The sequence below is a fragment of the Rhincodon typus genome, chromosome 10 (genome assembly GCF_021869965.1).
Source record: "Rhincodon typus isolate 14 chromosome 10, sRhiTyp1.1, whole genome shotgun sequence".
Classification (NCBI taxonomy): domain Eukaryota; kingdom Metazoa; phylum Chordata; class Chondrichthyes; order Orectolobiformes; family Rhincodontidae; genus Rhincodon; species Rhincodon typus.
Window position 1 is genome coordinate 20,720,792 of NC_063341.1, and position 14,330 is coordinate 20,735,121.

Here is a 14,330-nt window from a genome sequence, read left to right on the forward strand (position 1 = left end):
TTCACAAGAGCACAGACGGATAATGGGCACACAACATGGTGTAACTCAACAGAAACACACTGCAAACTGCCCAAGATGTGGTGTGGGCAAACTTATGAAGTAACAGTAAAGGCACTGTCTGAGACCTGTGGGAGCAACAGTAGTTACAATGTTCACCTTCAAACAGGTGAGGATGACTTTCTGAAAAGATTAGATGTATTCCATTCAGTATTTAAATCCGATGCAAGGGTAGCTGTCCTGTTTACAACACTGTTGCTCACTCATGAAAATGTGCATGTATATTTAAACAGGAAGCTATCTACACCTGCACAGTGCACTGCTGTTTGATAAATTCAATAATAAAAGTATATAATCACATAAAAGACTCACTCAAACAAATACTTGTGATTATTAAAAGGTGTAAGATATGGTAATTAAGAGTAAAGGAGGATACATTAAAGGATTTTCCATAGCTTTGTCCATGGGATCCACATTTCTTGGAGTGTGAGACATTAGTGTTGGTAAAAGATGACAATGAAGAGCTTGATTTTATGAAGCTCCAACTAATGCTAATGCTGTGCAGCATCTTGACAATCACCAGATTTGAGGGATCACACAGACTTTGTGCATTAGCCGAAATGGTGCAGGGACTCCGAGTCCAGAAATCCTGACATATTTCTGACAGATCCTACTTTCATTGGGAGTGGGATATAGGTTTGGGATATGATTCACAAATGGGGGATATCAGTGCCATTTGAACACAAAAAGACCCAAAACACTACATTTTTGCCAGAGTCTGCCTGTTATTGTGTGACTTGAAGTTTTTAACAATAAAGGAAACATGCATGAAAAATGTATAGGACTATGGAATTGTCAAACTGCTAAGTCATTTAAATTGCCTGCTCTTTAAACTTTCAAGTATGTTGTGTCTCTGAACTATCATTACGGATTTATTACTGTTTAATAGCTCTGTAGCCTATCATTATCACCAGGGGAGCTTGTAAATTCACAGTTTGATTGACAAATCCAAGAGGATATTAAGGGATTATCTGCCATTGATGTGGGTTGTGAATGCAAATGGTAGAAATTTATTAAATGGCATTTTATCAATGACACTTTTATGAAGTCTGTAATAGATACTTAGAACTTTGTATTGTTTCATCTTGACATTGTCCCTTAGATCTCCCCATGGTGGATACTAGGTAGGTTGCCATGGAATTTGTAAGGGAAAAGTGTAATGGATGGACAGCATGGTTTGGCATGAGTTGGTGCTATTGGCAAAGAGGCTATAAGGGGCAGTACGGCTGATAGAGGGATATAGGTTGACATGGAAGGCATGAAGACTTATGGGAGTTTAGTAGGGGTCAGACAATACAGTTAAGGTCAGAGGGACATGAATAGAGGATATGTGGGGTCATAGGGAGTTTGGGGCATGAGTTAGCATGGCTGGAGCATGGGAAATGGGTGAGGGAGAGATGGCTGAGGGCTATGGGGCCATAACTACCTCTATTACAGCTGGGAGGTAGTGCCAGAGAATGAGAATGCCTCAGCATTGAGCAACTGCTATGGCTGCCTCACTCTTTCCAGGGGAGGTGGGAAATACTCTAGCACCCAGACTAACTGCCCTCCCCATGATGAAAATCTAACTGCTCAGGGTTATGTCTTGATGTAGGTTCATTAAGCCTGGCAGTTTCCTAACTCTATGTACCCGCCTCTGGAACAGAAGTCTAGAGCTGTGTGTCGGAGAATGGCAACTCCCAAATACAGAATTCAACATATATGTGGCAAATGGGATACATTATAATGTTTTGTCAGATGATGCAATACATAATATTAACATACACCTTGTTAAAATGCGATCAATTAAAATACCACTTTCCTTCCGAGAAGTAATTCTGGTCTATGTGAACTGCCTACTGTTGATGTGTTGTAAACTTTACTTAAATATCTGGAACACTTGTAGTTAAGTGGAAAAATTTTCCCTGTTACTAACAGTTACTAAGAAGCTATCATTGACTCAGTGGTGCTGGACATTGATGATAAGTTGGCATGACTCGCTAAAATAAATTAATCAAACTGTCTGTAATTTTTAATGCCTACAATTGTTGCCTTTTCCTCATCTCAATAGCACCATGTGTTCCACACTACATTGACGTTGCTGTGACCTGTGACAAAAACAGTGCATTAGTTCAATGGGGACATGCTGATGGGGCACAGTCGTACATTGCAATTGCAGAAGGAGAAAATGGTCATCATGTTACATGCAATACAAATGACACACTTTGTGAAGTCCAAGGGCTCCACTGTGGCCAAGAATACAGCTTTAGCATCAAAGTTTCCAATGAGATGTGTGAGAGTGCAGCAAATCCTGGTTTCAGAGTTCATACAGGTAATACTTCCATTGTCAGTAACACTATAAATTGCAGTTTTGGACTTGAAGCCAACAGATATGTATTATTGATGCAACCATTTTATCCAGCTGAATGTTAAAAAATAAAACAATTTAGAATATGAATTTTACTCTTCAAAATGTATTAATTACTGAATTTCAGAATATATTTTTTAATAATCTAATCAAACTCCCATCACTATTGAGTGGGATAAATCCATCCTAGTCAAGTGGAATAGCTACAGTGGATACCACTGTCTGATACCCATTTATTCTTAAGAAATGGCATCAATGGCAAGGATGGTACTCTGTTCTTAATTTTGTATGCTTTTGCTTTGATATTTTCTTAAGTAGCAAATCAAGGTAATTTGGGATACTGAGTTGTAGAGGTTGTGGCAGCCAGGAATTTTCTGTAGTGGAGGCTGAAGATCTGGGAGGTGGAAAACAGAGATCCATGATAATGGTGTAATTATAAAGACAATTTCATAATAAAGCAGTTTTCATAATAAAGATAGATATAGGAATTTATAATAGAAAAGGTTGAGATAGGAAGTCTGAGTAAATATAGATTTTTCAGTATATTACAGGGGTTGTCTATCATTTTACTAGTGAAATTAGAGGCAGTACTTCATTGTGCTTAGTTTGCTATTTAAAATCTTATTACTCTAATTGTGTTTTTCATCTTGTAGCTCCATGTATCCCCACCAATGTCACAGCAGATATGCATTGCAGTGCCAGTTCCGTCACAATATCCTGGGAAAAGAGTGAGGGGGCAGTGTGGTACATTGCAACAGCAACAAATCAAGACAGTGATGTTTACTGGTGTAATACCTCAAGTACACATTGTGAAATTGGACAACTGCATTGTAGTCACAAATACAATGTAACTGTGAAGGCACTGGATGGAAAATGTAACAGTGCACAAAGTGATCCTATTGAATTCCATTCAGGTAAAAAAATGTTTTGTTTATTACAAATTAAAACATGTCCATATAACTTCTCCATGGATTTGCCAAATGCTGTTATAGTTGAAGATAATCCAATACTTTGGACAGTCAGTACAAAGTTCTCAAAGTACATCAATTTAAATGTCATGACCACAGTTACATGATTTCACGATTGATGAGTACGGATATATAGGTTGTTTCTTTTTCACTCATATCTTATAATGATGTAATTATGCCAATTCATTAGACTGAATTGTAAAACCATTTTGGGTTGGTCATTATGTTCTTCTGTAAAATAGATTCTATGCTTTTAGTTCAGGTGTATCCAAGGCGGCAGCTGTTAAGGGATCCAAGAGAGTCCTGAACTAGTTTTATATAGTATAAAGTGGTGTTTTGTGTATTATCATTAGGTTTAAGAGCAGTCTAAAAATAATGACCTTTGAAATGATTTGAATACATTTTAAAAGTATTGTTAACATGGGGCTCATAAGTTGAAAGATATAAATATTACACTTTAGAGCACTTCGTTCATTCAGAGTAACTAATGTTAATATCATGCATTTGAAAGGAACATGTAACATGCAGAAAACAGGAGCAATTTTCAACTTTGCTGCACAGATCACCCACCCATTGGTTTCAGTTCTGTAGAAGTCATGAAAATCAGCCAGGTTCTTTAAAAAATGAACAGTCCATTCAATCTTTGCGCACGTGGATCATTTTAAAGCATACCAAAAAAAAGGTTTAAAATGCTTCACAGATGAAAAGAAAAGGATGCTGAAGCAAAGAGCTAACTGTTTGGAAGAGTGACACAGTTTTGTTAAAGGGGTAGATTTTAAGTAGGTCCTAAAAGAGGAGAGGGGAGAGGATGTTCAAGGGTTTAGTGAGTGATTTGCAGACGATGGAGCTGAAGGGAAGGTTGTCAAAGGCAGGTCAGAGGGAGTGTATAGAACACTGATGTATGCAAATGGCTCAATTGCAAGAGACTGCTGGCAGAAAAATGCAGAGTCTGTGGGAGTGTTAAGGTCAATGAGTTGTGATGCTTAAACAAGTTAAAGAGATAAGGAGAGGCAGGTCACAAATTGACATAAACATGAGGATGAGAATTACTGGAAGACTGGGTGCCAATATATATGGACGAGTGAGATGATATCATATGGGCAGCAGAGATTTGAATTTGAAAGTTAGGATCTACTGAAGTCATGAATAAGGGTTTCTGTATAAGATGGTTTAAGCAGGAAATGAACATTGGTTACAGATATTGTGGTGGAAAGGATAAAGGGGATCAGGAACTGTGCTCAGAGTCAGATAGGTTGTTCAGATCGCATACAATCTTACTTAGCTAGAGATTGTTCCGATCACCAGAAAGAAGTCAGTTGGAATGTTACGAATTTGTGACCCATCCAAAATTTTGGATTGTATGAAGTGATGGAAAGCTATTATTGGGTGTAATAGGCTTACATCTGGAAACTAACTCCATGTCCAGGTAATGTCACAAAGAGTGGATGTAGATGAAGAGAAGAAGATGAAAGGAAAATCTTTTGGGGATTCTAGAGGTAATGGTACAGGGACAGGAAGAGATTTTTTTTTTATAGATGCTATAAGCAGATGGGTAAGAGTGGATCCAAGCAGAAATTGTCTTATTGCGTAAGGAATAGGCAATGTGTTGAAAGTGGATGGCATGGTCAGCCATGTCAAATGCTATAGGATAGGTACAGTTGAGGGGGGAAGGAACAGAGTTTCAGGGGAATCAGTTTTGACAGAAGAATTCCCTGCCACTCCCACAATATAAACTGTTTAAAAACTTGCTTAAACTGTCCCAACCTAGGAAATAATGTACTACAAATCTGTCACATTTGGTCTCCCCATCAAAAGATAGCCCATACAGATTGCATTCTGTTTAGGAGTATTGGAAACCAATGTGTTCATCCCAACTTTGAGGACCTGTCTAAGACTGGAGTGGTTTTAAACACGTTCAACCTTTGACATCACATGAGAAAAATGGGGAGTTTCAAATTATCCATTTATAGAAAGGACCTCCATAGTTCACTGGTTTCTCATTTGAGCATTTGATTCTCACATATAAAATATACCACCTTCCTCACTCTATTTCCAAATAACAATTGACAATGTAAATTAAATGCACAATTTTGTTAGAGATAGGAGTTCCAGAAAGTCCAGCTACAATTACATATACATTTCCTCCTCATCTTTCCCAAGCACCTGTCTTAAACATTTTGACTATTGCTCAATATTGTTTCACAGGAGCTAGGTACCCTTTGTCTGATCCAGAGACCATTCCCTGTAAAACAGCACTCAATGTTGACAAATGGATAAATTGCAAGGGCACTCTCATTGTAAATTGCTGAGGTCAGTTAATTTAACATAGCTATCAATTTTAGGACATTCTAATCTCTATGGCTCAGACAGACTTCCTATGAAATAAAGTTGGAGCACTCTTAGCAGTAACATTGAGATACATCAGCACACATTCTATTACTTTATTGACATAAATGTTTGGCTGGTTTCATAATTCAAGTCTTAGATTTCACTGGTTTATAAACTATATCTTATTTTGCAGCAAATATTAAGCACACAGAGTGTGGAAACAGGCCATTCAGCCCAACAAGTCCACACTAACCCTTCAAAGAGCATGCCACCCAGACCCATCCCCCTATCTCTGTAACCCTGCATTTCACATGGCTAATTCACCTAACCTACACATTCCTCACACTATAGGTAATTTAGCATGGCCAATTTACCTAACCTGCACATCTTTGGACTGTGGGAGGAAACCAGAGCACCTGGCAGAAACCCACACAGACACAAGGAGAACGTGCAAACTCCATGCAGATAGTTGCCCAAGGCTGGAATTGAACCCAGGTCCCTGGCACTGTGAGGCAGCAGTGCTAACCACTGAGCCACTGAGCCACTGTGCCACCCATTTTTTTAAAGGGCATAAAATATGATCTGATTTTCTTCTTTGCTACTGTACAGCACCTTGCACACCACAGGATGTTGAAGCCAATCTGAACCGCATGCTGGGTCTTGTGTGGGTATCATGGAACCAGAGCAGTGAAGCAGTGCTGTACATTGTAACAACAGAGGGGAGCAATGGCCACAGGAAGTCATGCATTACCTTAAAGAGGAGCTGTGAAATGTCTGACTTAACTTGCAGGTAGATATACACAATAGGTATAATAGCACAAGGCTATTCATGTGGTAGTACTCCAAGTCATGGCTTTCATATCACCACAGATACTTTTCCATTTCTGTGTATGATCAATGTCAGGATGGTTTATGGTTTGGAGGGAAACTTGGAGATAGTGGTTTCCCCATACATTTGCTGCCCTCAACCTTCTAGATTGTAGTGGTCATGGGTTTGGATGGTGCTGTTGTAGGAGCCTTGGTGTTTTACTGCAGTGCATTTTATAGATGATTCTTCCTTAAATAAGGTGACCAATCCTGCGAACTCCAGATGTGGTTCCACCAATGGTCTGTCTGCCAGTAGTACAATCTCCCTACATTTGTATTAAATTTCCTTCACAGTAAATTATAATATTCTATCAGCCTCCTTAATTATGCAGTATCTGCACACTAGCCTTCTGTGATTTATGCACAAGGACATCAAGATCCCTCTGCAGCTTAGAGCTCTGCAATTGCTTACCATTTAGGGAATAAAAATCTGGAACAAAAACCTGTTAACCAATCCTAATGGCAATCATGTAACCATTGTTGGAAAGACAGGTGCTTGAGAAAGATGGGGAGGAAAAATGAATGTAATTGTAGCTGGACTTTCTGGAACTCCTATCTCTGTAACAAAATTGTGAACTTAATTTGCATTGTCAATTGTTATTTGGAAATAGAGTGAGGAAGGTAGTATAATGCTGCAGTGAATATTCCCTTCACTGTGATCTGGCAATGTCTGGATAAAGTTGTGATCCACCACCTTTGAGGGATAAGTTGAAATCCAATTGAATCAAAGACTCTGCAGAATTAGTAACTCTAGGGCTGCTGAACAATTTTATCAGTGAAATGCAAGTAATAATTAGGTTTGGTCAATATTTTGATGTTATATCAATGCTATCTTAGAATTGAGATAGATAATTATCACAGATTAAGAGGTTCATCTTCCCTGGAGTTTTACTTGATTACCTCCATTAGTTATCCACAATAGGGAATATTCCACATGATTCGTGAAAGGAATTATTCACCAACTCTGCACATTCCATAGCAAAACTTAGAAGTAGAAAGTGAGGAACTCCTCTGTTGCTTCATTCATTTTGTCTAATGAATAGCTGAGACTTATACATCAGGAAACCTCAGCGACTTGTGTTAGGAAACTGAACGTTGCTTTCCTGATCTGAGCTGTGATGTCCTCTGATTACTTCAGTAATACTTCCTTCGCCATCATCTCTACTGCAAAGAAGGCCGCTTTCAAAGTTCCCAAACTGTTACACACTTTTCTAACTTGATATACATTGCCTCTTTGTCATCATCAGAATTATTGGATTACACAAAATTTATGGTGAAGAAACTGTCAATCATCCCAAATAGTTCTTGCCAATCTTTATACTCCAACCAAAAGTCCTCACATCTTTCCTCATTCACTTCTACCATTGTAACCATATGGTGTTTTCTCGCACAAGTGCCTTTCCAGCGTCTCCTTAAATCCATCTATCCTCTCAACTCAACTGTGGTAGCGAGTTCACATTCTTATGACTCTTTGGGCAAAGAGGTTTCTGTTGAAATCTCTCCTGAATTTCTTGGTGACCATCTTATATTGATGGCCTCTACTTATGCACTTTGAGAAATGATGATAAAGGCAATAAGTCACTTTCTCTAAACTCATTCACGGAATGTGGCTTTTGTTGGGTAGACATTTATTGTTCATTCCTAGTTCCTCAGAGGGCAGTTAAGAGACAACCACATTGCTGTAGGTCTGGAGTTACATGCAGGCAAGGATGGTAGATTTTCTTTTGTGAAGGACACAAGTGAACCAGATGGGTTTTTCCATGGTTTTCCAACAATGGTTACATGATTGCCATTAGGATTGGTTAACAGGTTTATGTTCCAGATTTTTATTCCCTAGATGGTAAGCGGTTGCAGAACTCTGAGCTGCAGAGGGATCTTGGTATTCTTGTGCATAAATCACAGAAAGTTGGTGTGCAGATACCACATAATTAAGAAGGCTGATAGAATATTATCATTTACTTTGAAGGGAATTTAATACAAATGTAGGGAGATTATACCACTGGCAGACAGACCATTGGTGGGACCACATCTGAAGTTCACAGGATTGGTCACCTTATTTAAGGAAGAATCATCTATAAAATGCACTGCAGTAAAACACCAAAGCACCTACAACAGCACCATCCAAACCCATGACCACTACAATCTAGAAGGTTGAGGGCAGCAAATGTATGGGGAAACTACCATCTCCAAGTTATCCTCCAAACCACACACCATCCTAACTTTGAAATCTATCACTATTCCCTCACTGTGGTTAGGACAAAATCCTGGAACTCACTTCCTAAATACACTGCGGGTATATCTATAGCCCAAGGATTTTGACAGTTCAAGAAGACAGCCAATTACCAACCTCTCCTGGGTAATTGGGGATGGGGAATAGACCATTGCCCGCTTCCCAAGAATTAATAAAAAGAATATGTGTTTATTCACTTTTTTTTGATAAGCATGACTGTTTCGCATAATCCCAAACTACTGCACTGAGAACCTTTTCTTACCTGGGCCCAGATTGTCACCTCAGTGGAGAATGTCTCCATTGTGGTGAAAAAGCTGAAAGAAGTCAGAAATCCCAAGTCCCACTTCAGAACCTGACAACTCTAATATTCATGGGGGTGGCCTGTAGTTAGTTTGTGTATGTGCAGTACATGGATACAGCTGCCTCCACTGAAATTGGGTTTTGGAGTCCCTGAATGATGAAACCTGAAAAATGGAGATTCAACCACGTCTGCTCACTGTGTGTTTGTTTTTGATACCCAGGGTTTCCTGATGAAGAGGTAAGGCTATCCTTTATGATTGATTCTAGGGGACGTTTGGTGGAGGCAAGTCACCATTTAGCACTCCAAACATTTTGGTTTTCCTCATGAAGATGACACGCAGTGTCAAAGTTAGAGCGAGTTCTGGTCTGTGAGTGTGAGAAACCAGAGCAAAGTTGGTGGAACTTACACTTGCTAATCACAGAAGATCATTGACCTTTTCCTGCACTGCTGGGCATCCTACTTCACCCAGTAACAGCCCTGGCCTGGGCCTCTATTTGTGACTGGTGGTGTGGTCAGGGGGAAGGATATGACACTCTTCTCCACCAGCCCATTCTCCAGCACTTCCAGGTCACTCTCCATAAAGCCTTCCCTATAGTGATATGATGGTCCAGCTCCAAAATATAAGGGACAGTTCCTGACTTCAGCTCCAGATTGCAACTGGACTTTAGGTTTGACACCAGCGGCGTGAATACCAGAATGTTCCAACAATGGTGAGCACTTCTGCCTCTTCTGCCAAACAATTCCATAAGAGGGGCGGATGAAGAGTTCAGCTATGTAACTAATGAGGTGAAGTATGGAGGATTACGTGAGAAAAGTTGCTGCGAGCCATGGCAGACAGATGCCATGAATCTCCTATGAAAACACACTTTAATGGAAAATAGGAAAATTTCTGTATCAGACCAGACATTGGTCCAATTGTTCTAAACCATTCACTTACAGGTTAATTGGACAAAACACCATCCGAATTAAACAGTGTGCAGTGAGGCTCTTTTCAGATTTATACTAATGAGATTTATGGATATGTTTTCAGAACCATGTACACCAGAGGATGTTGATGTTGCACTGGACTGCACTACTAGCATTGCATTGGTGTCCTGGAATTCCAGTAATGGTTCAAAATTATACACGGCTACTGCTGAAGCCAGAGATGGGCATCAGCACTCATGCATCACATCAAACACATGGTGCGAAATTACTGATCTGCACTGTGACGAGTGGTACAATGTGACAGTGACAGCACATAATGCTAATTGCAACAGTTTACAAAGCTCAGAAAAAGAAATCAAAGCAGGTAAAGCTTACAGAATTATTTTTATTCAATTAGCTGGAGCCATAGAGTCATAGAAGTACACAGCACAGAAACAGATCCTTCGGTCGAACTCATCCATTCCAATGAGATATCCTAAATAAATCTAGTCCTATTGGCCAGCTTATTGCCCATATTCCTCTAAACCCTTCCTAGTCATGTATCCATTCAGATGCCATTTAAATGTTGTAATTGTACCTGCCTCCACCACTTCATCTGGCAGCTCATTCCATAAACGCACCACCCTTTGCGTGAAAAAGTTGCCCCTTAGATCCCTTTTAAAGCTTTCCCCTCTCACCTTAAACCTACGCCTCCAGTTTTGGATTCTCCCACCCTGGGGAAAATATCTTGACTACTTACTCTATCCATGCCCCTCATGATTTTACACACCTCTATAAGGTCACCCTTCAGCCTCCAATGCTCCAGGGAAAATAGCCTCAGTCTTTTCAGCCTCTCCCTTTAGCTCAAACCCTCCAACCCTAGCAACATCTTTGTAAATCTTTTCTGAACCCTTTCAAGTTTCACTACAACTGTCCTCTCGCAGGGAGACCAGAACTGCATGCAGCATTCCAATAGTGGCCTAATCAATGTCCTGTACAGTCACAACATGACCTCCCAACTCCTTTACTCAATGCACTGACCAATAAAGGCAAGCATACCAAATGCTTTCTTCACTCTACTGTCTACCTACTTTTGAACCTGGACTCCAAGGTCTCTTTGTTCAACAATACTCCCTAGGACCTTACCATTAAGTCTATAAGTCCTGCCCTGATTTGCCTTTCCAAAATGCAGCATCTCACAGTTATCTAAATTAAACTCCATCTGCCACTCCTTGGCCCATTGGTTCAACTGATCAAGTCCAAGGTAGATGATGAATCTGTGCACGAAGTATGTTTTATGAAATGTTTTGGAGCATTAAAAATGACATTCCAAAAAGCCTCTAAACTTGCTGAAGTGATAGGTGCCTAAGATACCTTGGATAATGAATCCCAACCTTTTTAAAAATCATCACGTCAACGGTTTCCGTAGCTGTGCATTGACTCTCAGTCGAACTTATTGGCATATTAATGAACCCTTTAATTCAGCAATTTATCTTGTAATTCTGAGTTGAATTTTATATTCTGTCAGTTCATCTCAATGTTATACTTTAGCATAAAGCGTGTCCAAATAATTTCCACAGAAAAACGGTTAAGAAAAATCCAAAATATTTCATATGAGCATGAGCATTCATAATGGCAAAAGTTGACTGGGGATTGTAATGACAATAAGACAACATGAGATAAGGTTCTGAAGTCAGGGTGTGGTTGCTGATGCAAGTCTAGTAAGATATATTTTTCTTGGGGTCAACTAATTCTAAGCTGAAAGCAAGTTTGTGATTTCTGGCTCTCTTGGCTATTAAAAAATGTAAATGACATACAACAAATCAATCTAGACAGCCGACATTGCAGATCAGCAATTTTCTATTTACCAACTGTCGATGTCAGTGATCAAAAATAATTCACAAAGTATACGATTTGAAGCTACTTCTGTTCTGCTCAAATCAAAAATCGTACGATGAAAATATGCCCCTTTATCTGACAGAAATGTTAGCTGCGATTGTGTACAATATGCAATGAACTGTACCTGTATTATCGTAATAATATTCAAAATTGGTTTTGACGACTTACTTTTACGATGCTTTGCATTACCTAGTACCGTGTGACCCAATCAACCCAACTGCTTACTTGGACTGTGATGCTGATGTGATTGATGTTTTCTGGGATAACGGTGATGGAGCTGTGTCTTATACTGTGATAGCAGAAAATCGTAATGGATTGGCACATTTCTGTAACACCACAGAGACAAACTGTGAGCTCACAGATTTACAATGTGGTCAGACATACAACATATCCATAATAGGACTTAATGAACAGTGCAACTCCTTGCGACCTTCCAAGAGTTTTACAGCAATTGAAACAGGTAAAAGTATTTTGCTTTCGACATAAAGAGAAAGTAAAAGTTTTAGTACATGGACATATATAAAATAAATGTTGGTTTTCTCCTTAAATTGGTGTTTTTGCTAGTTTTCCTGATGAGTGGAAGTTGAAAAATTTGAACAAAACATGTCTTTTGGCGATACTCAAAACCTGTACAATCAAACAACAATTTAATTCTGTGTAAGAATTGGGCTTGATGGTAATGGAGGAGCAGGAAAGTTATTATTCAAACCTTTTTTATATAAATTATTGTTAAACTTTTATATATATAAATAAAATCCAAGAGAAATAAATTTCTCACAATAACTGCTGTTCATCTCCCTCGCACCCCCCGCCCCACGTTGTTATTGAGATCCAATAGATAACAATGAAAAATTCTTGTATCATGGTAATATAGTCCACTTCCTAGATGTCCTCTCTTCTCAAATCTATTTTTCTTTACTTCCTGGCCCTTTGTATACCATATTATGCACTAGTACATAGTTGAGAATGGAATTGTGCCCAAGTTAAACCCCGTCCATACATGAGAAAAGATCATTTCACTTTAATGAATAGCTAGAGAAACATAACTTCAGCGGTGAAAAATGAAAGTTTGGTAATTGAAGAAATGTTCAGAGTACAGAACAGAAAATATTTGTTTTTCTCAGCGCCCTGTACTCCGGTGCTTGTTGATGCTCGCGTGGATTGCGCTTCGAACCTGGCTTCGCTGACGTGGACAGAAAGTGACGGAGCTGACTCGTACATTGCATTTTTGGAGATGAAGAGTGGACACAGACTGTCATGCAACACAACAGGCACAAGCTGTGAAATCTTCTATCTCCCATGTGGAGAGAGTTTTTCATTGACTGTAATGGCACGAGCTGGCCATTGCAGCAGCACATCACAATATTCAACATTGGAAATCCAATCAGGTACTTAGCTTCAAAACCAATTGTACAAACAAAAAACTGAATAAAAGGCAGAGCAAATCCTACTATCCCAGAACAAATCACAGCATTTTTATAATCTGAAAAAAGTTCTTACGTGAAATAATACTTGAAGGAAAGAGCAGAATTATTCACTTCAAAGTTATTTTGGTTAACAGTATAAATTACTAATCACTAATTTGTTTCCACTAAATATTTACACTTCTGTAATATTTTACATTGGACTTAGGCAGATTTCGAATCTGATGAAATAATCCAGGATAGCTCCAGGATTGACACCAGACACACACTAGTCACTGGAGTTTGAATTATTCAATTGGATGGGGGAAGCATTGTGGAATGAGTGGGTGGTGAAGTGAGAAAGCAAAAATGAAAATTGTCCAACAAATTCTTTAACAATCTTAGAATTAAATTCCTGGACATTACAAGTATTTTAGCAGCAGTCCAAAACTATAATGTTATCATTCAACACAAGATGACACACACTTGGGTCTTCAACTTTTTCGCTAAGAAGGCAGATCCTCATCCTTATTGTTGAGCATTAAGCTCAATGGAAGAAAAGTTACATAGATTTTGTTACCAGGATATGATTTTCTCCACCAGATATCCTTTCTCTGATGCCTGGTTGATGCTCAATGTCCAATTAAGGATGCAGATCAATCCCAATTTTTCTGTGATTTTCGATAGGGACTGACAGGAGACACTAAGGTGGATGTTAGTGTTGGGGGAATATTCATATTTATTCTCAAAAGCTTGCCTTTGAATCATATAGAGTTGATGCATAAACAATTTGGAGCAAAAGTTTTGCTCAAGTATAGAAGAAATATTCAGGACAGTGTTAAAACCACCATTCCAAAATTATGACCTTTTGTCACTGAGCAAGGTCATCAAATGTGGTCATTTATATCAGAAAAATACTGGTGGATCAATGGGAAAGTCAGAGATGGTGAAATTAACATAGACTATTGACTAAGAGGGACCAAGTGTAGGTCTGCTAAGGGAGAGAAAGATTGTTGGAGATTTG